Source organism: Artemia sp. Qi Xiang Cuo, chromosome 18 (genome assembly GCF_049724085.1).
Source record: "Artemia sp. Qi Xiang Cuo chromosome 18, ASM4972408v1, whole genome shotgun sequence".
Classification (NCBI taxonomy): Eukaryota; Metazoa; Arthropoda; class Branchiopoda; order Anostraca; family Artemiidae; genus Artemia; species Artemia sp. Qi Xiang Cuo.
The window spans coordinates 9,896,441-9,922,689 of NC_142811.1; the positions used below are offsets into that span (position 1 = coordinate 9,896,441).

At 37.4% G+C, this 26,249-nt stretch overlaps 1 protein-coding gene across 8 annotated transcripts in view; it reads left to right on the forward strand.

Annotated features, from left to right (window-relative positions):
• The window catches only part of LOC148941186 (uncharacterized), a 162,729-nt gene that overhangs the window by 11,782 nt on the left and 124,698 nt on the right, over nucleotides 1–26,249 (forward strand). The window contains exon 1 of one of the 8 annotated variants that reach the window (XM_089103798.1): nucleotides 16,129–16,206. The exons of the other annotated variants lie outside the window; for them this stretch is intronic. The gene's annotated coding sequence lies outside the window, so the exon portion shown is untranslated. Of the gene's footprint in view, nucleotides 1–16,128; nucleotides 16,207–26,249 lie in introns of those variants that run through there. 8 annotated transcript variants of the gene reach the window in all.

The following is a 26,249-nucleotide window of genomic DNA, read 5'->3' on the forward strand; positions in this document are numbered from 1 at the left end:
TACGACAAAGACTTCAATATAAACCTTATATGCCCCTAGGGCATAACTTATAATCCTTGTTCTAAAAACTGTGGGGGGAGTGTCCTGCTCAAAGGTATAATTTCCAGAACTTTGAACTGCGTCGAACACAATGACCGTCTCAAAATCTGTATTGCATGTGTTTGGTGAAATGTTTGGAGTTGAAGGGGTGTTATTTGCTTTCCAATCACTTTCGACTTTTAAAAGGGGCACCAGCCATTTCAATTTCCAATCCAATGAGCCCTTTTTGAAGTTTCTACGACAACGCGTTATATAAAAACCTTATATGCCCCCTGGGCATAAATTACAACCCTTGCCCTGAGGGCTGTGGGGGGTTGTCACCCTTAAAGAACGAATTTCCAGAACTTAAAGCTACGTTGAATAAAATGGCCATATCAAAGTTTTGATTAGATGTGTTTGGGGAAAAGGAGAGGCGGGATAGTTGCCCTCTAATCACTTTCGACTATTAAAAAGGGCACTATCCCTTTGAGTTTCCAATCGAATGAGTCTTTTTTAAAGTTTCTACGACAACACCTTCTATAAAAAAAAACTTTATATGCCCCCAGGGCACAACTTACAACCCTTGCCCTAAGGGCTGTGGAAGACTGTCCTCAAAAACATAATTTCTATCTGGAAATCAACTATGCTGAACAAAATGGCTATCTCAAAATTTTGATTGGACGTGTTTTGTGAAATGGTGGGCGGGGAAGGGGTGTTAGTCGTATTCCATTCACTTTTGACTATTAAAAAGGGCACAAGCCACTCCAATTTCCAATTCAATGACGCTTTTCGAACTTTCTACGACAACTTCTTCGATACGAAGGGCCCTGCTCTAAAGGAAAAAATTAATAAATAATACATTGTGTCAACATCGTTTTTATATGCCCCCAGGGCAAAACTTAAAACCCTTGCCCTGAGGGTTGTGGGGGAGTGTCCTCATTTTTACTTAGTCCCCGTTTCTTGTCTCATTCTCGAGTTTCCCCGTTCTTTACTTAGGCAGCGCGATCGTGCTGACTATGATTCAAACAGCAACTTTCTATTACCGCTTTATATGCCCCAGGGTATAACTTACAACCCTTGCACTGAGGGCTCTGAGGGGGTTATCATCCTAAAAGACCTAATTTCCAGATCGTTCAACTACTTTGAACAAAATCGATATCTCAAAATTTTGATTGGACGTGTTTTGGAAAATGGTGGGCGTGGAAGGGGTGTTAGTCGCATTCCATTCACTTTTGACTATTAAAAAGGGCACAAGCCACTCCAATTTCCAATTGAATGACGCTTTTCGAACTTTCTACGACAACTTCTTCGATACGAAGGGCCCTGCTCTAAAGGAAAAAATTAGTAAATAATACATTGTGCCAACATCGTTTTTATATGCCCCCAGGGCAAAACTTAAAACCCTTGCCCTGAGGGTTTTGGGGGAGTGTCCTCCTCTTTACTTAGTCACTGTTTCTTGTCTCGTTCTCGAGTGTCTCTGTTCTATCCTTAGGCAACGCGTTCTTGCTGCCCATGATTTATGCAACAGCTTTCTATATAAACCTTCTATGCCCCCAAGGCCATAATTAGAGCCCTTGCACTAAGGGTTCTAATGGGGTTGTCATCCTAAAAGACCTAATTTCCATAACGTTCAACTACTTTGAACAAAATGGATATCTCAAAATTTTGATTGGACGTGTTTTGGAAAATGGTGAGTGTGAGAAGGGCGTTAGTCGCTATCCAATCACTTTCAACTATTAAAAAAGGCACTAGCCCTTTCAATTTCTAATTGAATGATCCCTTTTGAAGTTTCTATGACAACACTTTCAATAAAAACTTTATATGCCCCAGGGCATAACTTACAACCCTTGCCCTGAGGGCTGTGGGGGGAGGGTCCTCCTCAAAAATATATTTTCTATCTGTAAATCAACTACGCTGAACAAAATGAGTATCTCAAAATTTTTATTGGATGTGTTTGGGGGAATGATGGGAGTGGGGAGGGGGCTAGTTGCCCTCCAATCACTTTCGACTATTAAAAAGGGCACTAGCCCTTTGAATTTCCAATCAAATGAGCTTTTTTGAAGTTTCTACGACAACGTCTTCTTTAAATACCTTATATGCCCCCAGGTTATGACTTAAAACCCTTGCCCTGAGGGCTGTGGGGGAGTGTCCTCAAAAACATATTTTCTATCTGGAAATCAACTACGCTGAACAAAATGGATATCTCAAAATTTTGATTGGATATGTTTGGGAAAATGATGGGCGTGGGGGGGGGCTAGTTGCTCTCCAATCACTTTCGACTATTAAAAAGGGCACTAACCCTTTGAATTTCCAATCGAATAAGCCTTTTTTGAACTGTCTTCCAAACCAATTTCTTTAAAAACTTCATATATACCCAGGGCGTTACTTAAAATACTTTCTTTGAGGGTTGTTGTCGGGTGTCCTGCTCAAAAACATATTTTCTATCTGGAAATCAACTACGCTGAACAAAATGGCTATTATAAAAAATAAACAACTTAGACCATAGAACATTTATAGTATTGACATTAAAACAAGTTAAGTACAATCATGTTTAGAATATGAAGTATTATAAAGGGCCCAAAACCCCTATGCCTTCTAAAGGTCAAAACATAATTTGCACTTTACAGAAAAAAATATAAATGAATGTGCATTGTCTGTTTAATATACTGATATTTAGTAATCAAAATGTTAATATTATTTGATTTATTAAACTTATGAAGTAAAAACATTTATATTTTTTTCAGTAAAGTGCAAATTATGTTCTGGCCTTGGGATATTGTAATTTCTGTTCGTTTTGGGGTTCATTTATTTATCCATGCTGATTTGTGGTAGTTTCAGGCTTGGTAGATTATTTTATTTTATTTTTGCTGATTTTTAGTTTAATGCAGTTCTTTAATTTTCTTTGAAAAACTTATTTTGTGGAAAAAGTTTTTTGAATTAATACTATAAAAATGTCAAACCTTCCAATAACTTTCCATTATTAAAAAGGGCACTAGCCCTTTGAATTTCCAATCGAATGAGCCCTTTTTGAGTTTCTACAACAACGCTTTCTATAAACATCTTATATGCCCCCAGGGCATAAATTGCAACCCTTGACCTGAGGGCTGTGAGGGAGTTGTCATCCTCAAAGACCTAATTCCCAGAACTTTCAACTACGTTAAACAAAACGGCTAGCTCCTAATATCCAGAACTTTCAACTACGTTGAAGAAAATTGCTATCGTAAAATTTTTATTGGATGTGTTTGGGGAAATGGTGGGCGTGCGCGGGGGGGGGAGGTCAGTTGCGCTCCATTCACTTCCGAATATTAAAAGGACACCAGCCCTTTCGATTTTCAATTGACTGAACCCTTTTTGAAGTTTCGACGATAACGCTTTCTATAAAAACATATAGACCTGAAGACTGTGGGGGGGGGGGGGTTGTCATCCTCAAAACATAATTTCCGGACTTTTTAACTACGTCGAACAAAATGGCTATCTAAAACTTTTTACTTGTTACGTCTGGAGGAATGGTGGATGTAAGAAGGATGTTAGTTATGTCCCAATTACTTTCGATAATTAAAAGGCCACGGGCCCATTTAATTTTCAATCGAATGAGCCCTTTTTGAAGTTTCTACAACACCACTATCTATATAAACCTTATATGTCCCTAGGGCAGAACTTACAACCTTTGCCCCGAGGGCTCTGAGGGGGTTATCATCCTCAAAGACCTAATTTTCTAAAACTTTTGACTACGTTGAACGAAATGACTATCTAAAAATTTTGATTGGATGTGTTTGGGGAGAAGGTGGGCGTGAGAGAGGGGTTGGTTGCCCTCCACTCACTTTTGACTAATAAAAAGGGCCCTATCCCTTTGAATTTTCATTCAAATACGCCTTTTCTCATGTTTCTACGACAAAGATTTCAATAGAAACCTTATATGCCCCTGGGGCATAACTTACAACCCTTACCCTGAGGGCTGTGGGGGTAGTGTCATCCTCAAAGTTATAATGTCCGGACCTTTTAACTACTTTGAACAAAATGGCTATCTCGAAATTTTGATTGGATGTCTTTGAATAAATGGTGGGCGTGGAAGGGGTGTTAGTTGCCTTCCAATCACTTTCGTCTATTACAAAGGGCACTAGCCATTTCAATTTCCAATATAATTGACTACTGCTAGTAGCAGTAGTAGCAGCAGTATTAATAGAGGTAGTAGCACGTATATCTTGCCTTTTGATCAGTTCAACATCCCTTTCATGATGCCCTGGAAGTTTCACCTTGACACGGTAATCCATTCCAAAAATATTGCTGATGTATAATCTCAACCCCCTTTTGACGCCCTTTTCATCTTAATTAATTTAAAAAACTTTTTCCACAAAATAAGTTTTTCAAAGAAAAGTAAAGAACTCCCATTAAACCAAAAATGAGCAAAAATAAAATAAAATAATCTACCAAGCGTGAAACTACCACAAATCAGAATCGATAAATAAATGAAACCCAAAAAGAACAGAAATTGCAATATATAACCGAGTCAAACTCAAAACGAGCAGAAATTAGCATAAGTTGGGCGCAAAACCCATATGGCTTCCCAAGGTCAGAACAAAATTTGCACTTCACTGAAAAAATACAAATGAATGTGCATTGTCAGTTTAATATACATATACTGATATTTAGTAATCAAAATGTTAAAATTATTTGAATTATTAAAGTTATAAAAGTAAAAACATTTATATTTTTTTGAATGAGCTTTTTTTGAAGTTTCAACAACAACGTCTTCTATAAAAACCTTATATGCCCCCAGGGCATAACTTAAAACCCTTGCTCTGAGGGCTCTGGGGGAGTCTCCTCCTCAAAAACATATTTTCTATCTGGAAATCAACTACGCTGAACAAAATGGCTATAAAAAATTTCGATTGGATGTGTTTGGGGAAATGATGGGCGTGGGCAGGGGGCTAGTTGCCCTCCAACCACTTTCGACTATTGAAAAGTTCCAGAACTTTCAACTACGTTGAACAAAAAGGCTATCTCAAAATTTTGATTTGATGTGTTTGGGGAAAAGGTGGGTGGGAGAGGGGGATTAGTTGTCCTCCAATCACTTTCGGCCTTAAAAAGGGCTCTAGCCCTTTGAATTTCCAATCTAATGAACCCTTTTTGATATTTCTACGACAAAGCTTTCTATAAAAACCTTATATCCCCCCAGGGCATAACTTATAACCTTTGCCCTGAGGGCTATGGGGGAGTGTCCTCCTCAAAAACATAATTTCTATCTGGAAATCAACTACGCTGAACAAAATGGCTATCTCAAAATGTTGATTGGATGCGTTTGGGGAAATGGTGGGCGTGGAAGGGGTGTTAGTTGCCTTCCAATCACTTTTGACTATTAAAAAGGGCACTAGCCATTCCAATTTCCAATAAATTGAGCCCTTTTTGAAGTTTCTACGACAACGCTTTCAAAAATAACCTTATATGCCCCCAGGGCAATGATTACACCCCTAGCCAAGAGGGATGGGGGGGGGGGGGTTGTCATCCTCAAATATCTAATATCAAGACCTTTCAACTATGTTGAACACATGGATATCTCAAAATTGTTATTGGATGTTTTTGGGGAAAAGGTGGGCTTGAGAGGGGGGTTAGTTGCCCTCCCATCACTTTTGACCTTAAAAAGGGCACTAGCCCTTAGAATTTCCAATCGAATGAGCTCTTTTTGAAGTTTCTACGACAAAACATTCTATAAAAAACTTTATATGCCCCCAGGGCATAACTTACAACCCTTGTCCTAAGGGCTGTGGGGGAGTGTCCTCCTTAAGAACATAATTCCAAGCATAATTCCATTTGGTTTATGCAAGATCAAATTATGTTTTGTTTGAAAGAAACTAGGACAAAACACTAGGACTTTAGACAAAACACCATTTTATGGTGTCTATGACGCGACAATAATGTGTGAAAAATAATCCCATGCAATTTTCTAATAAGGAATGACGTGTCTCCCAAATACTGTTTTACCCTTATGAATTAAAACATACGCTCTTTGGTCCGATAATCAAATTTCATTTTTGTGAAGGATTTAAAAAATGACTGATGGATGCCATTTTAGATTTTTGTTTATCAATATATACCTTTTTGTTTTATAAATGATATTTTTTGTTGTTATTTTTTGTTTGATTGAATTTTTTTTGTTATTTTCCACTTTCTTATTTGAAATATTAAACCAGTTTTTCCTTATTTTCATGCCAGTTTTTACATGTCCTTCGTCTAAATTGACCTTTTCTATCTGCTATATTTTTTACATCCTATCTGATACCGTTTATGGTGTAGACGGTCTATATATATATATATAAATTTTGATTGGATGCGTTTGGGGAAATGGTGGGCGTGGAAGGGATGTTAGTTACCTTCCAATCACTTTTGACAATTAAAGAGGGCACTAGCCATTTCAATTTCCAATAAATTGAGCCTTTTTTGGAGTTTCTGAGACAACGCTTTCTACAAAAACCTTATAGGCCCCCAGTGCATAGCTTACAACCCTTGCCCTGAGGAATGTTGGGAAGGGGGTTTGTTATCCTCAAAGACCTAATTTCCAGAACTTTCAACAATGTTGAACAAAATGAATGTCTAAAAATTTTGAGTGGATGTATTTGGGGAAAAGGTGGGCGTGAGAGGGGGGTTAGCTGCCCTCCCATCACTTTCTACCTTAAAAAGGGCACTAGCCCTTTCTAAAGGGCACTAGGACTGTGTGGGAGTTTCCTCTTTAAGAACATAATTCCAAGCATAATTCCATTTGGTTTATGCAAGATCAAATAATGTTTATATCAAAGAGACATGATTTATGTATATATATATATATATATATATATATATATATATATTATATATATATATATATATATATATATATATATATATATATATATATATATATATATATATATATATATATATATATATATATATATATATATATATATATATATATATATATATATATATATATATATATATATATATTATATATATATATCTATATATATATATATATATATATATATATATATATATATATATATATATATATATATATATATATATATATATATATATATATATATATATATATGCAGGGAAAATATTATATTGAAGCAAATCGATAGAAATTGTAGATAGCATCAACTTTTCAGCAGCTGTCTCATCACTGCCTTTAACCGTGGGTTGTTATTCACAAATTTCTATAATCCTCTTATTGCTCGACTTGAAAACGGATGAGGCAGCGCGCTAGCGCTGCCTAAGTAAAGAACGATGTGGCCGCAATGTGTATTTGTTTTTCTCTACCAGGGCACTTGGTATCGAAGTAGTCGTTATAGAAACTTCTAAAAAGGATCATTTGATTTGAAAATTTGGTAACAACTTCTCTGTTTAATTATCTAAAGTGATTGGAGAGCAAGTAGCCCCCACGCCCATAATTCTCCCACAAACATTTAATCAGAATTTTGAGATAGCCATTTTCTTCAGCGTAGTTGATTTCCAGATAGAAAAAAACATTTTTGAGGAGGACACTCCCCCACAACCCTCGGGGCAAGGGTTTTAAGTTATGCCCTGTGGGCATATAAGACCTATATTGGCACAATGTACTATTTACTATTTTTTTTCCTTTAGAGTAGGGCACTTCATCTGGAAGGGGTTGTCGTAGAAACTTCAAAAGGGGCTCATTAAATTGGAAATTGAGAGTTCTAGTGCCCTTTTTAATAGACGAAAGTGATTGGAGGGCACCTAGCCCCCCCCCACGCCCATCATTCCCTCAAAAACATCCAATCAAAATTTTGAGATTTTGTTGAGCGTAGTTGACTTCCAGATAGAAAATATGTTTTTGAGGAGGACACTCCCCCACAACCCTCAGAGCAAGGGTTTTAAGTTATGCCCTGGGGGCATATAAGGTTTTTATAGAAGGAGTTGTCGTAGAAACTTCAAAACAGGCTCATTCGATTGGATATTTAAAGGGCTAGTACTCATTTTAATATTCGAAAGTGATTGGAGGGCAACTAGCCCCTCCACGCCCATCATCCCCCCCAACACATCCAATAAAAATTTTGAGATAGCCATTTTGTTCAGCATAGTTGATTTCTAGATATAAAATATGTTTTTGAGGAGGATACTCCCCCACCACCCTCATGGCAAGGGTTTTAAGTTATGCGCTGGGGGCATATAAGGTTTTTTATAGAAGGCGTTGTCGTAGAAACTTCAAAAAAGGCTCATTCGATTGGAAATTCAAAGGGCTAGTGCCTCTTTTAATAGTCAAGAGCTATTGAAGGGCAAATACCCCCTCCCACGCCCATCGTTCCCCCAAACACATCCAGTCAAAATTTCGAGATATTCTTTTTGTTCAACGTAGTTTTTTTCCAGATATAATATATGTTTTTGAGGACACTCCCCCACAGCCCTCAGGGCAAGGGTTTTAAGTTATGCCTTGGGGGCATATAAGATATTTAAAGAAGGCGTTGTCGTAGAAACTGAAAAAAGCTCATTAGATTGGAAATTCAAAGGGCTAGTGCCCTTTTTAATAGTCGAAAGTGATTGGAGGGCAACTAGCCCCCTCCCCACTCCCATCATTCCCCCAAACACATCCAATAAAAATTTTGAGATACCAATTTTGTTCAGCGTAGTTGATTTACAGATAGAAAATATATTTTTGAGGAGGACCCTCCCCCCACAGCCCTCAGGACAAGGGTTGTAAGTTATGCCCTGGGGCATATAAAGTTTTTATTGAAAGTGGTGTCATAGAAGCTTCAAAAGGGCTCATTCAATTAGAAATTGAAAGGGCTAGTGCCTTTTTTAATAGTTGAAAGTAATTGGATAGCGACTAACGCCCTTCTCACACCCACCATTTTCCAAAACACATCCAATCAAAATTTTGAGATATCTTTTTTGTTGAACGTAGTTGAACGATCCGGACATGAGGTCTTTTATGATGGTAGCCCCCTGAGAGCCCTCAATGCAAGGTTTGTAAGTTATACACTTTGGGCGTATAAGTTTTTTGTAGAAAGCTACTTTATTAATCATATACAGCACGATTACGCTGCCTAAGTAAACAATAGCGACACTCGAGAGCCAAACAAAAACCGGGGACTAAGTAAAGAGGAGGAAAATCCCCCACAACCCTCAGGGTAAGGGTTTTAAGTTTTGCCCTGGGGGCATATAAAAACGATGTTGACACAATGTATTATTTATTAATATTTTTCTTTAGAGCAGGGCACTTCGTATCGAAGAAGTTGTCGTAGAAACTTCGAAAAGTGTCATTCAATTGGAAATTCGAGTGGCTTGTGCCCTTTTTAATAGTCGAAAGTGAATGGAATGCGACTAACACCCCTTCCACGCCAACCATTTCCCGAAACACATCCAATCAAAATTTTGAGATAGCCATTTTGTTCAGCGTAGTTGATTTCCAGATAGAAATTATGTTTTTGAGGACAGTCTTCCACAGCCCTTAGGGCAAGGGTTGTAAGTTGTGCCCTGGGGGCGTATAATGTTTTTTTTTATAGAAGGTGTTGTCGTAGAAACTTTAAAAAAGACTCATTCGATTGGAAACTCAAAGGGATAGTGCCCTTTTTAATAGTCGAAAGTGATTAGACGGCAACTATCCCGCCTCTTACGCCCACCTTTTCCCCAAACACATTTAATCAAAACTTTGAGATAGCCATTTTATTCAACGTAGTTTTTAAGTTCTGGAAATTAGGTCTTTGAAGATGACAAACCCCCCACAGCCCTCAGGGCAAGGGTTGTAAATTATGCCCAGGGGCATATAATGTTGTTATATAACGCGTTGTCGTAGAAACTTCAGATTGGAAAGGCTCATTCGATTGGAAATTGAAATGGCTAGTGCCCTTTTTAACAGTTGAAAGTGATTGGAAAGCAACTAACACCTCTTCCACGCCCACCATTTCCCCAAACACATCCAATAAGGATTTTGAGATAGCCATTTTGTTCCACGCAGTTCAAAGTTCAGGCAATTATACCTTTGAGCAGGACACTCCCCCCATAGTCTTCAGGGCATATAAGGTTTTTATAGAAATATTTGTCGTAGAAACTTAAAAAAGGGCTCATTCGATTGGAAAGTCAAAGGGCTAGTGCCCTTTTTAATATTCAAAAGTGATTTGAAGGCAACTAACCCCCCTCTCACGCCATCTTTTCTATAAACACTTCCAATCAATATTTTAGATAGTCATTTTATTCAACGTATTTGAAAGTTTTCGAAATTAGCTTTAAGGATTACAACCCCTCCCCTCCACAGCCCTCAGGGCAAGGGTTGTAAGTAATGCCCTGGGGGCGTCGAAGGTTTTATTGAAAGCGTAGAAACTTCAAAAGGGCTCATTGAACTGGAAATTGAAAGGGTTAGTGCCTTTTTTAATAGTTGAAAGAGATTGGAGAGCGACTAACGCCCCTCTCACGCCCATCATTTTCCGAAAAACACCCAGTCAAAATTTTGAGACATCCATTTTGTTCAACGTAGTAGAAAATTCTGGAAATTAGGTCTTTCGTGATGACAACCTCGTCAGAACCCTCAGTGCAAGGGTAATAAATTAAGCGCCGGGGGCATATAAAACTTATATAGACAGTTTATGTAGAAATTTCAGAAAGGCGTCATTTGATGGGAAGTTAAGATAGCCCTATTTAATAATCGAAAGTGTTTGGATAGTAATTAACCCCCCCTCTTACGACCACCAATTCCCCCAAAATCTTCGTGCAAAGTCTAGTCACATCCATTTTGTTCAACGTAGTTGTAAGTTCTGGGAATTATGTATTTAAGGATTACAAACCCCCCAGAGCCCCAAGGGCAAAGTTGTAAATTCTGCCTTGGGGGCATATAAGGTTTTTATAGATAGAGTTGTCGTAAAGCTTCAATGGGGGCTCATTCAATTCGAAATTGAGAGGGTTAGTGCCCTTTTTAATAGTCGAAAGTGATTGGAGGGTAACTAAGCCCCCTCTCACGCCCACCATTCCTCCAAACACATCCAATCAGAATTTTCCGATAGCCATTTTGTTCAACGTAGTAGAAAGTTCTGGAAATTAGGTCTTTGAGAATGACACCCCCTCCAGCACTAAGGGCAAGGGTTGTAAGTTATGTTCCGGGGGTATAAAAGATTTTCATTGACGTTTTTGCCGTAGAAACTTCAAAAGGGCGCATTTGCTTGGACATTGAAAGGGCTACTGCTGTTTTTAACAGTTGAAAGTGATTGGAGAGCGACTACCGCCCCTCTCACGCCCACCATTTCCCCAAACACATCCAATAAAAATTTTGCGATAGCCATGTTGTTTAACGTAGTTGAAAGTTCTGGAAATTCGGTGTTAGAGGATGACAACCACCCTAACAGACCTTAGGGTAAGGGTGGTAATTTATGCCCTGGGGGCATATGAGGTGTTTATACAAAGCGTTGTCGTTTCCAAAAGGGCTCATTCGATTAGAAATCGAAAGGCCTAGTGCCCTTTTTAATAGTCGAAAGTGATTGGAAGGCTTGACATTTTTATAGTCAAGATCGATGTGGGTATAATGTATTATTTTTTGTTGTTGTTGTTGTTTAGACCAGGGCACTTTGTATCGAAGGAGTTGTCGTAGGAACTTAGAAAAGGGCTCATTCGATTGAAAATTGAAAGGGCTGATGCCCTTTTTAATAGTTGAAAGTGATTTGAGGGCAACTAATCCCCCTTCCACGCCCACGCCAACCCTCACATTTCTGCTCTTAAAATTTAACCAAATCAAAATAGCTTAAGTGTATCCAAGCTATCAAAGAAAGTAACAGATTTTTTTGCGAATGGTATCAAGTTTTTCATTTCAATTCAACTAGAGGAGATATGAAACTAAATTAAACAGTACTATTTGTGTCCAGATTTTTAAAAGGGTGTATGTTGTTGAAAATTGCTGAAAATTTTTCTTCAGCATGCAAATAGCAGGCCAAACTATAAAATCTTAAAAAACGAAAAGATTACCACTACCACAAATCAGCATCGATAAATAAATGAAACCCAAAACGAACAGAAATTACAATAGTTAACCGAGTCAAACGCAAAACGAGTAGAAATTAACATAAGTTGGGCGCAAAACCCCTATGCCTTCCCAAGGCCAGAACAAAATCCCAAGGCTTCCCAAGGCTTTGTCAGTTTAATATACATATACTGATATTTGGTAATCAAAATTTCAGTTCTCATTCACGATCTGCCAGTGAAGGTCACATATATTTTGTAAAGGATTAAAGAGTGACACAATTTTGTAAAGGATTAAATCTTACGCAATTACCTGAATGCACTTAAATATCGGAGATTGGATTTTTGGACTGGATTGTTATTACTCGGTGACGTTACTGATTAGTTATTGTTACAATGCAAGCGGATAGAGGTGATTCGACAGTGAACAGTCAGTTTCTACAAGAGATAAATTTTAAGCTGGATTTGCTGCCGGAATTGACATAAAAAATAGACGCTCTCCCGAAACTTGTGGAAAGTGTAACTTCTGTCGAGGCACAATTAGCACAAGTGAATGTTCAGCTAAAATCAAACAAAGAAGCTAACGAGAAACTGAAGAGTGAATTGATACTGGTTCGCCAAAATTTACAGTCAGCCACGCTTAGAGCTGACCGTTTATAGGATGAGTTGCGACGCAACAATGTTATAATCTACAACTTTGAAGCGGTGGATCCGAAAAGGTATACCCTTAGTGAAGAGATTATGAAGGTTTTGAACGACGTAATTCCCAATTTGCGCCTCACCCGCAGTGATGTAAGAGACTCTTTCCGATTTAAGGCGGGTCCTATTGTGCTAAAGCTGAATTCGATGGATGTAAAAAATATGATTTTAAGGGGAAATCCACTTCTACGAGAATATGGACTTTCTGCTGCACCCGATTATAGCCCCACCCAGCGTGAAGCTAGAAAGCACCTCAGAGTAGAAATGAATAAAGCTCTCTCTGAAGGTCATTCTGCCTATCTCAGGGGTGTCAAACTTTATGTGAACGATGTTATTTTTAAATATGATGAGCTATCAAATAAGGTTATAAAGGAGACTCCGCGCACCACGCAAAAAGTACAAAAGGCAAGAGCACCTACCGCAGGCGCCATTAATAAGGGCAACGAAGTTGTTATTCGAGGAAATGTGGAAGACAATTCGGGTAGCGATGCAACAATGTCGGATAGCGATGCGGAAACAGTAGTTGAAGTTGATGTGAATAACCCCGCACCTACTGGCAGTAAAACCTACCATAAAGACACTATTTTAGTGAGGTCTCCATTAAAGGGTAATGATAAGAAGACGCGAAAATTATCGGAAGTTATTAGTCCTGAAGAACAATCAAGGAGAAAGAGTAGGAATGTTTCCAGGCGAGTGTTGCCCACGGGTGGTTGGCCAAATAGAGTTGGTCGGTACGTGTCGAGGGGCCCCCGTGGAGGTACCCCCTATAGTAACAGATATCGTGACTATTACCGCATTACTCCGGAAGATTCAGATTTTGATGCAGCTAATACCGAAGAGTAACAGGTACGCAGTGACTAGGAAAAACCTGGCCATATACATCGAATAAGTTTAGTAACCTGGAACGTACAAGGTGTGAAAAATAAAGTGAAACAGATTAGTGAAGATTTAAAGTCAATCGATATTATAGGGTTAGTTGAAACATGGCATAGCGCAAGGGACCCTCCGATATTCGACGGTTTTAGTGTTGAGCATGTTGCACGAAAGCCAGCTGGAAACATGCGCTGCTATGGAGGGATAATCGTGTTACTAAGTAAATAAAAGTTCAAATAGGGATAAAATCCTTTTAATAGACAGTGTTTTTTATAACAGTGATAGAAATTCACAAAAATACCAGATATTTCGGTCACATATACAGTGACCGTCATCAGTAGTAAAACAGTTTTACCAATGATGACGGTCACTGTATATGTGACCGAAATATCTGGTATTTTTGTGAATTTCTATCACTGTTACAAAATACACTGTCTATTAAAAGGATTTTATCCCTATTTGAACTTTTATTTATCGTCATGGAAAGGCAGTGTGGTCTCCGAAATTATCTATGTTACTAAGTAAAGCTCGTTTCCGTTGTTATCATAGAATAGCTAGTAATTCAGAGAACATTCTTTGGGTACGGTTGGAGTTAGTGAGAAATAAATGGATGACTTTAGGATCTGTGTATATAGCGCCTCAGAATAGTTCCTATAATAGAGAGGAAACATGGGATGTGTTAGCTGAAGAGTTAAGTAGACTAAGAAGGGATTTTACAGAGGATGTTTTTGTTGTTATGGGGGATTTTAACGCTTATACGGGTGCTTTATTAGAAATGGAGTGTTTCGTTCGGAGAAGTGCCTGACTTGGTTCCATCTGAGTATGGAACGCCTAGAAGTAGCAGAGATATGGATAGGAGGTTGAATTGTTGGGGGAGAAGGCTTTTGGAGCTCTGATTAGAATGTCGTCTAATAATTGGGAATGGGAGATTTGGAATTGATAAGGGAGTGGGGGAGTTTACATGTATGTCGAGATCTCGTCCAAGTCTGATAGACTGTTCGTTGGTTGGCTGTGGGCTTTCAATTCCATCAGTTGACGTTGAGGCACTCCAATCAGGTGGTTCTGACCCCTGGAAAGTTTAGTTAGAGCTGTATTTAGATGTTGAAGGCTAAAGGAGCGGTATTAGAAAAAGCTAAGAAATACTAGGCCAAGAAAAGGTTAGAGTTCAAAAACCGTTAAAAAAAGATTGAAATAATAAAAAAATTGAAAATATGAATGAGATAATAGCGAGACCGGAAGTAATGGATAGATTAGAGGAGATTAGAAATCTAGATTGCAGTGCTGAGGAAGTCCTTGCCTAGTTATGTGAGTTAGTGCACCAGTGGTCTAATAAAGCGGTAGAAAGGAAAGTTAAATCAGGAGATAAAGGATATTATGGTGAGAAATGTAGAAGGTTAAAGCAGGAGGTAGAAAAAGAATTAGAAATTTTTAGGCAGTGCCAGGATAAAGAATTGCGGTTAGAAGAGTTGAATTTTAATTGAGTTAAGAATAGGGAATATAAGAAATTACCGAAGCGGAGAAGTAGGGAGTGGGATAGTTTAGGAAGGAAAAAGATGATGGAGGATTTTACACTAGGGAATGTTAAAGAATTTTGGAGTAGAATGAGAAAGGAAAGAGCTAATATTTCAGGTCCAACGCCTTCACCGGAGTCGTGGCCTGGTTATTTTGAGAATTTAGAAGGAGACTCTGAAGGGCTAGAAGAGGATAGTCAGTCGTCATGTTCAGGTGAAAGTATTTTCCCGCTGCAGGAGAATGATTATGAATTAGTAGGGGAAGTGACAAGAGAGGAGGTTAGAGAAGTAGTTAGTAAGATGAAAGGAGGTTCAGCACCAGGTTTGGATGGGATACCAGCCCGGGTGGTTAAGAAATTTTTGTCGGTGTTTTTGTCGATATTAGTTATAACATTTAATAGTATTGTATCTACAGGTAAGTGGCCAGAATTATGGAAGACTTCGGTTGTTATACCGCTTTTTAAGAAGGGGGACCCTAGCTGGAATGATAACTATAGGCCCATAGCTCTAGCACCAGTTTTTAGTAAAGTGTTAGAAAAAAATTTAGATAGGAGGCTAGATAGGTGGTTAGATAAAAATAAGATTATATATGAAGAGCAAAGAGTATTTAGGAAAGTTTATAGTACAGCAGATAGGGCTTTTGTGCTTAGAGCTCTAGTTGATAAGTTTGGAAGAGGGAATAGCCGTCTATATGCAGCTTTTTTATACCTAAGAAAAGCTTTTGATAATGTTGAGAGGGTGCTTTTGGTAGATAATCTGAGAAGTATAGGTTTACCTAGTATTTTTGTGAGGTTAGTTACTAGCATGTATTGCGGAACTAAGGCGGTAGTAAAGGTAATAGATTAGGGTTTTTCTAGAGTATATAGAAACCGTAAAGGGGTAAAACAAGGTAGTGCTCTTTCCCCCCGTTTGTTTTGTATTTTTATAAATGATTTAGTTCAGTTTTTGGAAAGAAGGTGGGCTCTGACAGTGGGTCTTGGTTCAAAATTATTTTCAGTTTTGCTTTTCGCTGATGATTGCGTACTTGTAGCTAAGTCTGCCCATGAACTACAGATTTTGTTAAATCTTGTTGCAGATTACTTAGATCTGAAGAAGCTCCAACTTAATGTTAAGAAGACAGAAATGTTTATTTTTGGTAAAAGAAAGGATGAAGAATGTAATGGTAAGTTTATGTTTAATGGAGACGAAATAAAGATTTGAAAATTCAAAATATTTAGGTTTTGTATTTCAAAATAATGGTAGTTGGTGTGAACACATTAAAGAGTCAGTAAAAAGGGGGAAAGCGGCTATATCGACGGTTTTTAGGAATGGTACAGTTATGGGTATTAAAGTCTAGCAATGCATAAGAGAATATTTTTAACGAAGATTATGTCAGTTACTCATTATGGTGGGGAATTATGGGGGATGGAAGCGGCAGAACAGCTGGAGACCCTTCAGGTAACTTATTACAAAAGGCTTTTCGGCCTCCATAGGACTACGCATACCCAGTTTTTGAAAGGGGAGCTAGAGATTTTTTCGCTCCGTAAACATAGGCTGATTCAGGTAGTTAGATTTTGGATGAAGATAGTGCAGGTACCACGAGGTAAACTTATTAGAGAGGCCTATGAAGAGCTACTTGCTTCAGGGCGTAAGAATTCGTGGTCGTTTAGGGTTAAATCCTTATTAGACAGATTAGGATTGTCATATATATGGAATGATGGTAGAGGTCCCGCCATTAGTCAGATTGATATAATAGGAATAGTTAAACAAAGATTAGAAGATCAGGAGATACAGACATGGGGGAATGAAATTGAGAGATCCGAGACATTAAGTGTTTATAAGGATGTTAAAAAGGTGTTTGGCCAGGAGATTTACTTTAAATTTAATTTGTCAAGTAAGTATTTGTCATATTGGTTGCAGCTGCGGGCCAACTGTTTGCCTTTAAGATGGAGGAGTAAAGTATTTGAGAGAGGTAAGGGGTTCCCGGCGTCTAGGTACACGTGTCCCATTTGTAATAATGAAGAGGAAAATCTGGACCATTTTCTGTGCCGGTGCCAGGGGCTTACTGATTTGAGGGAGGGTATTTTTGGGAAAAGTAATTTTTCCCTTGGGGGCATGTTGTCTCAGACGGTACCTAGCCTCATGTGTAGATTATGTGGATTTGTTGATCAGGCACTAAAGATAAGAAAGGAACTATTGTGAAGAAGATTTGTTATGGTTTGGAATAAAAATGCTGAAGGGAGTTTTACTTTTGTTTTCCTGTTATATTTGATGTATAGTGTATAGCCTATGGCCCTGTAAAAAGGGCCACTTTACTTTTGTTTTCCTTTTGAATACATGATTATTATTATTATTATTATGTGTGTGACATTGTGTGTAATTATGTGAGTTAGTTTTATAGTATTATGTGTGCTTTTGTGTTACAACTGTTATGTTATTTTATTTTTATTTGCTATGAGATATGTTTAGTTATTGTTATATATCTTATTATCATGTGTTTTGACTTTATATGCAACTGTGTTTGTTTTTGCCATGTCCCAAAGAGGCTTTCGTTTTGCAATAAATATCTATCTATCTATCTATACTGATATTTAGTAATCAAAATGTTAATATTATTTGATTTATTAAAGTTATAAAAGTAAAAATATTTATATTTTTTTTCAATAAAGTGCAAATTATGTTCTGGGCTTGGGAAGGCATAGGGGTTTTGAGCCCTACTCATGGTAATTTCTGCTCGTTTTGAGTTTGACTCGGTTATTTATTGTAATAACTGTGCGTTTTGAGTTTGATTTATTTATTGATGGTGATTTGTGGTAATTTCACGCTTGGTAGATTATTTGATTTTATTTTTGCTAATTTTTGGTTTAATGGAGTTCATTACTCTTCTTTAAAAACTAATTATTTGGAAAAAGTTTTTTAAATTAATACGCAATTAAAACCACGCTATACATCTACAGCAGTGTGTTGACTCATCCCGAAAAAGGGTTTCTTCAAAGTGTCTTGAGTTTGAGATATAAAAAGAGTGGGTATAATGCACTAGTACCGGAGAATCTTTTCATTTCACTAGAAGAATCTTTTCATCAGGTTTATCAGGACGTGGAAATTAGATCTACATTCTATTCGACGAGTTCTAATTTTATTAGCCTATCTTCTATATGCCACTGTGTTCCATTAAGCCACTGAATGAACGAATCTGATCACGATGATGAATAGCAGATGCTTACGAAGTTCGATATGAAATGTTAAAAATTACTTTTTATGAAGGTCTAAAAACATTTTTATCCGGTTTCTGAGGATGTGGAACCTAGTTGTATATTTTATTATATGTTCTATTATACGTATAATGTTGTTTTATACCACTGAAAGATCTGATAACACCAAAAATCAGTATTTGGTAGTTTCCCATTATATGGGCATTTACAAGGAAACCAGTCACGTTTTTGACGGGTTAATTCAAGAGACGGCTATAGAGTAATGCAATCCACTGCGTGGTTTTCATTGCGTATACGATATTTAAACTGTTGTTTTTTGGGGTTTAGGGGGGGAGGTACCTAGGTTAGTTTACATATTTAATATATGCAATGCTTTACCCCCCCCCCCCCCCCTAATGTGCAAATATATAGCCTAAATCTGTTTATAAACTATTATATGTTCATCCTATTTTATTGTATTAGCATTAACCAAACTTGACTTTTTAGAAATGCCCATATAATGGGAAAGTACCCAGTATTTTTATTGGGAGGGGGCAAGAGGGGGTGCTAGTAGGTGCTATTCAAGCGGTAATGAAGAAACGTGAGTATGTAACAAACATGCTACTTGGGGAATTTAAAAAATTACGCAATACATTATAAACAAGTAACACACTATAAATAATCGTAAATGTAAGTGCTGGTACTTGACTTCTACTAAAATTGTCAGCAATGAGCTGCTGCAGACGACAATAGTATAGCGTAAACACACTTTCGTGTGAGCAAAGGTCAATGTTATATACACTCGGATTTGTTCAGCCAGATTCACCACTAATTCTGCAGTACATATTCCCCCTGGGCGCCCGCGGGGGGGGGCATGCCCCCCGGGAATTGAGACCAGAGTATGAAGAAAATAGAAGTGTAACAACTAATCAAAGAAAAAGAATTTCTTAGTTTTGTTTTCTCTTTGAGAACTACTATGAAACTTTTTTCAAATCAAGGCAGAATTTATTTCATTTCTTAGATTTTGGATTACCTAAATGTGGGTCACTAGTTCTCTATCTAAAGGAGACCAAAATTAAAAACCGATTGAGGGTGTAGAGTAAATACTCTCAAGGATATTCTTATATCCTAGCAGTAGTGCGACAAGCTTGATAAAGCTTTTCAAGCTTGACAAGCTTGACCGCATTTTGGAATTAATAAACAAAGAAATTTTTATCAAACAGTTCGTGGTAACGAACTGTAAGTAAGGAGCGACCCGGCTCAATATTAACCGAAACTCTAAAACATGGAATTTTGACACCAATAGATACATCAAAAGAATCAGATTTTTATGCTGATTTCAAATATATAAGTTTCAGTCTTACCCATCAAAAGTTACGTGCCTCAGAAAATTCGCCTTATTTTTGAAAAAAAGGAGAAACAACCCCAAAAAGTCACAGAACTCTAATGAAAATCACAAAATCAGATTCAGCGTATCAGAGAACCCTATTATAGAAGTTTCAAGCTCCTATCTGCAAAAATGTGGAATTTTGTATTTTTTGCCAGAAGAAAGATCACGGATTTTTTTCTTGTTTTTTTTTTTTTTTATTCCCTCAGGGGTGATCGTATCGATCCAGTAGTCCTAGAATATCGTGAGAGGGCTCATTCGAACGGAAATTAACAGTTTTAGTACCCTTTTTAAGTTACGAAAAAAAATTAAGTCACCCAATCAAAATTTTGAGATGGCCATTTGGTTCAACATAGTCGAAAATTTAATTAATATGTGTTTGAGAATGATTTAATCCCCCGCAGTTCCCAGGGGAAGGGCTGCAAGTAATAAACTTTTCCCATTGTTTACATATAATATTGGCTATTGGGAAGTATACAGGCGTTTTCAGGAGGAATTTTTTTCTGGTGGGGGGTCGGAGTAGGGGTTACGGGGGAGGATCTTTCCATGGAGGATGTTTCCTTGGGGAAAGGGACATTTCTATGAAGGGGACACTGGATTTCCCAGCATTATTAGAGGCAACGCTATAGCGTTGCCTGTAGTAAAGGCCATACGGCTCCAATGTTTTATTATTATTATTTATTTATTTGTTTCCCAGAGGCACTTCATATGGAAGAGGTAGTCGTAGAAACTTCAAAGGGTGCTCATTCTATTGGAATCGAGAGTTCTAGTGCCCTTTTTAAGGGTCAAAAGTGATTGGAAGGCAACTAAAACCCCTTCCACGCCCACCAGTTCCCCAGACCCATTCAATCAAAATTTTGAGATAGCCATTTTGTTCAGCGTAATTGATTTCCAGATAGAAATTATGCTTTTGAGGAGGAGACTCCCCACAGCCCTCAGGGCAAGGGTTGTAAGTTATGCCCAGGGGACATATAAGGTTCTTATAGAAAGCGTTGTCGTATAAACTTCAAAAATGGCTCATTCGATTGGAAATTCAAATGGTTAGTGTCCTTTTTAATAATCGAAAGGGATTGAAGGGCAAATTACCCCCCTCTCACGCCCATCCTTTCCTCAAACACATCCAATAAAAATTTTGAGGTAGCCATTTTGTTAAACGCAGTTGAAAATTCCTGAAATTAGGTCTTTGAGAATAACAACCCCCCCCCACAGCTCTCAGGGCAAGGGTTGTAAGTTATGCCCTGGGGGGCATATATGTTTTTTTTTTATAGAAAGTGTTGTCGTAGAAACTTCAGGAAGGGCTCATTCGATTGGAAATTTAAATGGATAGTTCCCTTTTTAATAGTCAAAAGTGATTGGAAGGCAGCTAACACCCCTTCCACGCCCACCATTTCCCCAAACACATCCAATCAAAATTTTGGTATAGCCATTTTGTTCAACGTAGTTGAAAGTTCTGGAAATTATATGTTTGAGCAGGACACTCCCCCCACAGTCTTCAGGGCAAGGGTTATAAGTCATGCCCTGGGGGCATGGTTCTTATGGAAGGAATGCTCGTATAAACTTCAGAGAGGGCTCATTTGATTGGAAATTGAAAGTTCTAGCTAAGTTTAAGCGTCAAAAGATATCGGAGGGTAACCAGCTCCCCCAACCCTTTATTCCCAAATGCAACCGATAAAAATTTTGAGATAGCTTTTTTGTTACAAATAGTTCAAAGATAATTTAACAAAAATTTCGCTGTCGACACGACCCCCAAGGCCCGGAGGTAGGCGTTGTAAGTTATGCCCTGGGGGTATATATGGGACTTATGGAAGGGATGCTCGTATTAACTTCAAAGGGGGCTAATTGGATTGGAAGTTGAAAGTTCTAGTTCACTTTTTAAGAGTCAAAAGAGATTGGAGGACACACTATTCCCCCCCCCTCCACGCCCTTTTTTTCTCAAACCCATCCGATAACAACTTTGAGATAGCATTTTTTTGAAAATAGTTCAAAGAACTTATAACGAAAACTCCTGGGTCGACACAGCTCCCCAAGGCTCGAGGGCAGGTGTTGTAAGTTATACCATGGGTGAATGTATGGTTCTTATTGAAGGGATGCTCGTAAAAACTTCAGAGAGGGCTCATTTGATTGGAAATTGAAAGTTCTAGTTTACTGTTTTAGAGTCAAAAGAGATTGGAGGGCAAATAGCCCTCCCCCCACAACCCCTTTTCCCCAAATGCATCCAATAAAAATTTTGAGATGGCCATTAAGTTAAAAATTGCTCAAAAGTCAAATAACAAAACTTAGGTGTTGTCACAACCCCCCAGGGCCCGGGGACAGGTGTTGTAAGTTATGCCCTGGGACATACATGGTTCGTATGAAAGGGATGCTCGTAAAAACTTCAGAGAGAGCTCATTTGATTAGAAATTGAACGTTCGAGCTCACTTTTAATAGTCAAAAGAGATCCGAGGGCAGCTAGCCCCTCCCCCCAGGCCTTCTTTTTCCAAACCCCTCTGATGAAAAATTTGAGATAGACATTTTGTTAAAAATAGTTCCAAGGTCGGATAAGAAAAAATCTGGTGTCAATACAACCCCCAAGGGCCCAGGGAAAGGCGTTCTAAGTTATGTCCTAAGGGTATGTATGGTTCTTATGAAAGGGATGCTCGTGTAAACTTCACAGAGGGCTCATTTGATTGGAAATTAAAAGTTCTATTTCACTTTTTAAGAGTCAAGAGAGTTACGGGCAACTAGCCCCTCCCCACGCCCTTTTTCCCCAAACCCATCCGCTAAAAATCTTGAGATACCCAGTTTTTTGAAAATTGTTCAAAAATTAGATAACAAAAACTCCCCCCCAAAGCCCGGGGATAGGCGTTGTAAGTGTTGTCCTGGGGGCCTATATGGCTTTTGTGAAAGGGATGCTCGTATAAACTTCAGAGAGGGCTAATTTGATTGGAAATTGAAAGTTCTAGTTCAATTTTAAGAGTCAAAAGATATCCGAGGGCAACTAGCCCCCCCCCCCAGACACACCCTTTTTTCCCCAGCCCATCCGATAAATTTTTTATAATAGCCATTTCATTAAAAATAGTACAAAGGTCAGATAAGAAAAATTCTTGTGTTGACGCAACCCCCCAGGGCCCGGAGTCAGGCGTTATGAGTAATGATCTAGGGGCATATATAGTTTTTATGGAAGGGATGCTCGTATAAACTTCGGAGAGGGCTCATTTGACTGGAAATTGAAAGTTCTTGTTCACTTTTTAAGAGTCAAAAGATATCGGAGTGTAACTAGCCCCCCTCCCCCTCCACGCCCTAATGCATCAGATACAAATTTTGAGATAAGTATTTTTTTAGAAATAGTTCAAAGTTCAGATAACAAAAAAACTCCGGTGTCGACACAGCCCCCCAGGGCCCGGGGGTAGGCGTTGTAATTTATGCCCTGGGGGCATATATAGTTGTTATGGAAGGGATGCTCGTATAAACTTCATAGAGGGCTCATTTGATTGGAAATTGAAAGTTGTAATTCACTTTTTAGGAGTCAAAAGTGATTGGAGGGCAGCTAGCCTCCCCTCACATTTTTTCCCCAGAGGCACTTCATCTAGAAGGGGTCGTCGTATAAACTTCAAAGTGGCCACATTCATTTGGAATTAGAAAGTTCGAGTGCTATTTTAAGATTAAACAGTAATAAGAGGAGCACAAGCGCTTCACCTCAAGCCCTTTTCCCCAAATACATCAGATAAAAATTTGAAGTAGTTATTTTTTAAAAAGTAGTTTAAACGTCATACAACAAAAACTCCTTTTATGTATGGCCATTTCGTTAAAAATAGTTCAAAGGTCAGATAAGAAAAAGTCCTGTGTCGACATAAACCCACAGGGCCTGGGGCAGGCGTTGTAAGTATTGCTCTCAGGGCATATATGGTTCTTATGGAAGGTATAGTCGTATAAACTTCGGAGAGGGCTCATATGAAAGGAAATTGAAATTTCTCGTTCACTTTTTAAGAGTCAAAAGAGATCGGAGGGCAAGAAGCCCCCCTCTCCTCGCCCTTTTTTCCTCAAACCCATCCGAAAAGACCTTTGAGAGAGCCATTTTTTGCAAAATAGTTCAAAGGTCAGATAACAAAAATCTAGTGTCGACACAGCCCCCCAGGGCCAGAGGGCAGGCATTTTAAGCTATGTCCTGGGGCCGTATATGGTCCTTATGAAAGGGATGCTCGTATGAACTTAAGAGAGGGTTCATTTGCATGGAAATTAAAAGTTGTAGTTCATTTTCTCAGAGTGAAAAAAGATCGGAGGGCAACTACCCCTTCCTGCCCTCCACGCCTTTAGGTTTATCGGATGGATAAACCCACCCGATAAAAACATGAGGTGACCATTTTGTTGAAAATAGTTCAACCATCAGATATTAAAACTCCGGGGTTGATACAACCCTCCAGGGCCCTGTGAAAAGTGTGTTAAGTTGTTCTCTTGTGGTATATATGGGTCTTATAGAAGGGATGCTCGCATAAACTTCAGAGAGGGATCAGTTGATTGAAAATAGAAAGTTCTAGTTCACTTTTAAAGAGTCAAAACAGACGTTTTGAGAGAAAAGTAAAGGCCATTTTAAACTTAAGCTCAGCAGATACAAATAACTGTTAAAATCAAAACTCAAAACGACCAGAAATTACTATTAAAGAATAAATGAAACCCAAAACGAACAGAAATTAAATGAACAATCATAGCAAAAAACATACAACAAGTAATAATATAAATGAATAAACAGATATTAAAGCGAGCAATGCTTAAATTGAATATGAAAGTCAAGCTTAAAACGAAAAAGAATATTTTGCTATTGAAGTATAAATGAAACTTAAAACGAACAGAAATTAAATAAGCAATCAATGCGGACAAACATATAAGAGATATTAATGTAAATGAATAAATAAATCTTAAAACGAGTGAAACTTAAATTGAATATGCAAATCAAGCGTGAATCGAATAAAAATAACTACAAACAAAAGTTTGGGTATTGCCTCCTCTCACTGCAGAAGCCTAAAACCTACTGCGTCATTGGCGCTTTACTGAAAACTATATGAGTCTTGAACAGTTTTGGAAAGTAGAAACAAAATCAAATTGAATATTAGATATATAGCGATATTAATTGTTGAAAGATCCATCAGTTCAAGATCTTGTTTTCACTGTAATTTTCATTTTCATTCTAAATGGTGTAAGAACTGGAAAATAATAAATTTTTAATATAATTCGTTTTCAGTGAAATACCAATGAGGCAACAGGCTTTAGGTTTATACAGTTAAAGAAGGGGGGAGTATCTAAATTTATTTTGTAGTAAAACTATATTTGTCTTGAACAATCTTGGAAAGAACTAATTAATTAAATTAAATATTTGATGTATAATGATATTAATTGCTGAAAGCTCATCAGTTCAAATTTTACTGTAATTTTAATATTTATTTTCAATATTAAGTACAAAAGAAAACATTTGTATTATAATTCGTTTTCAGTAAAGTGCCAACGACGCAGTAGGTTTTAGGCTTCTGCAGTGAGGCGATACCCAAACTCTTGTTTGTAGTTATTTTTATTCGATTGAAGCTTGATTTGTATATTAAATTTAAGTTTAACTCGTTTTAAGATTTTTTCATTCATTTACATTAATATCTATTGTATGTTTGTTCGCATTGTTTGTTTATTTAATTTCTGTTCGTTTTAAGTTTTATTTATACTTCAATAGGAAAATATTGTTTTTCGTTTTAAGCTTGATTTTCATATTCAATCTAAGCATTACTCACTTTAAGATTTATTTATTCATTTATATTATTACTTGTTGTATGTTTTTTGCTATGATTGTTTATTTAATTTCTGGTCGTTTTGAGTTTGAATTTTAACAGGTATTTCTATCTTCTGAGCTTAATTTTTAAATTGCCTTTACTTTTCTTTGAAAACTTCTTTTTCGGAAAGTTTTTTTTTTAATTAATTTAAAAAAAAGATAAGAAATTAAATAAAAAAACAAATTTTTTTCAACTGAAAGTAAGGAGCAACATTAAAACTTAAAACGAACAGAAATTATTACGTATATGAGGGGGGTCCCCCCCTAGTCAATACCTCGCTCTTTACGCTAAAGTTTTTTTTAGTACTTTCAAAAGAGCTATCTATTCTAATTAACCGGCCTTTGTGATTCAGGGGTTTGTGATTCGAACAAAATTCTAACTTTATCGTAAAGAGCGAGGTATTGACTAGGTGGCGAACTCCCTAATACACGTAATAAAAACATACGAATATAGAAATTGGTTACGTAAGTTAATTCATAAGTTACGTGCCTTCCCAAGGCCAGAACATAATTTACCCTTTACTGAAAAAATATAAATGTTTTTACTTTCATAACTTTAATAAATCAAATAATATTAACATTTTGATTACTAAATACCAGTATATTTATATTAAACTGACAGTTCACATTCATTTGTATTTTTTTCAGTGAAGTGCAAATTATGTTCTGTGACCTTGGGAAGGCATAGGGGTTTTGAGCCCCACTCATGTTAATTTCTGCTCATTTTGAGTTTGACTCGGTTATTTATTGTAATTTCTGTTCGTTTTGGGTTTCATTTATTTATCAATGATAATTTGTGGTTATAGTTTCACCCTTGGTAGACTATTTGATTTTATTTTTTGCTCATTTTTGGTTTAATG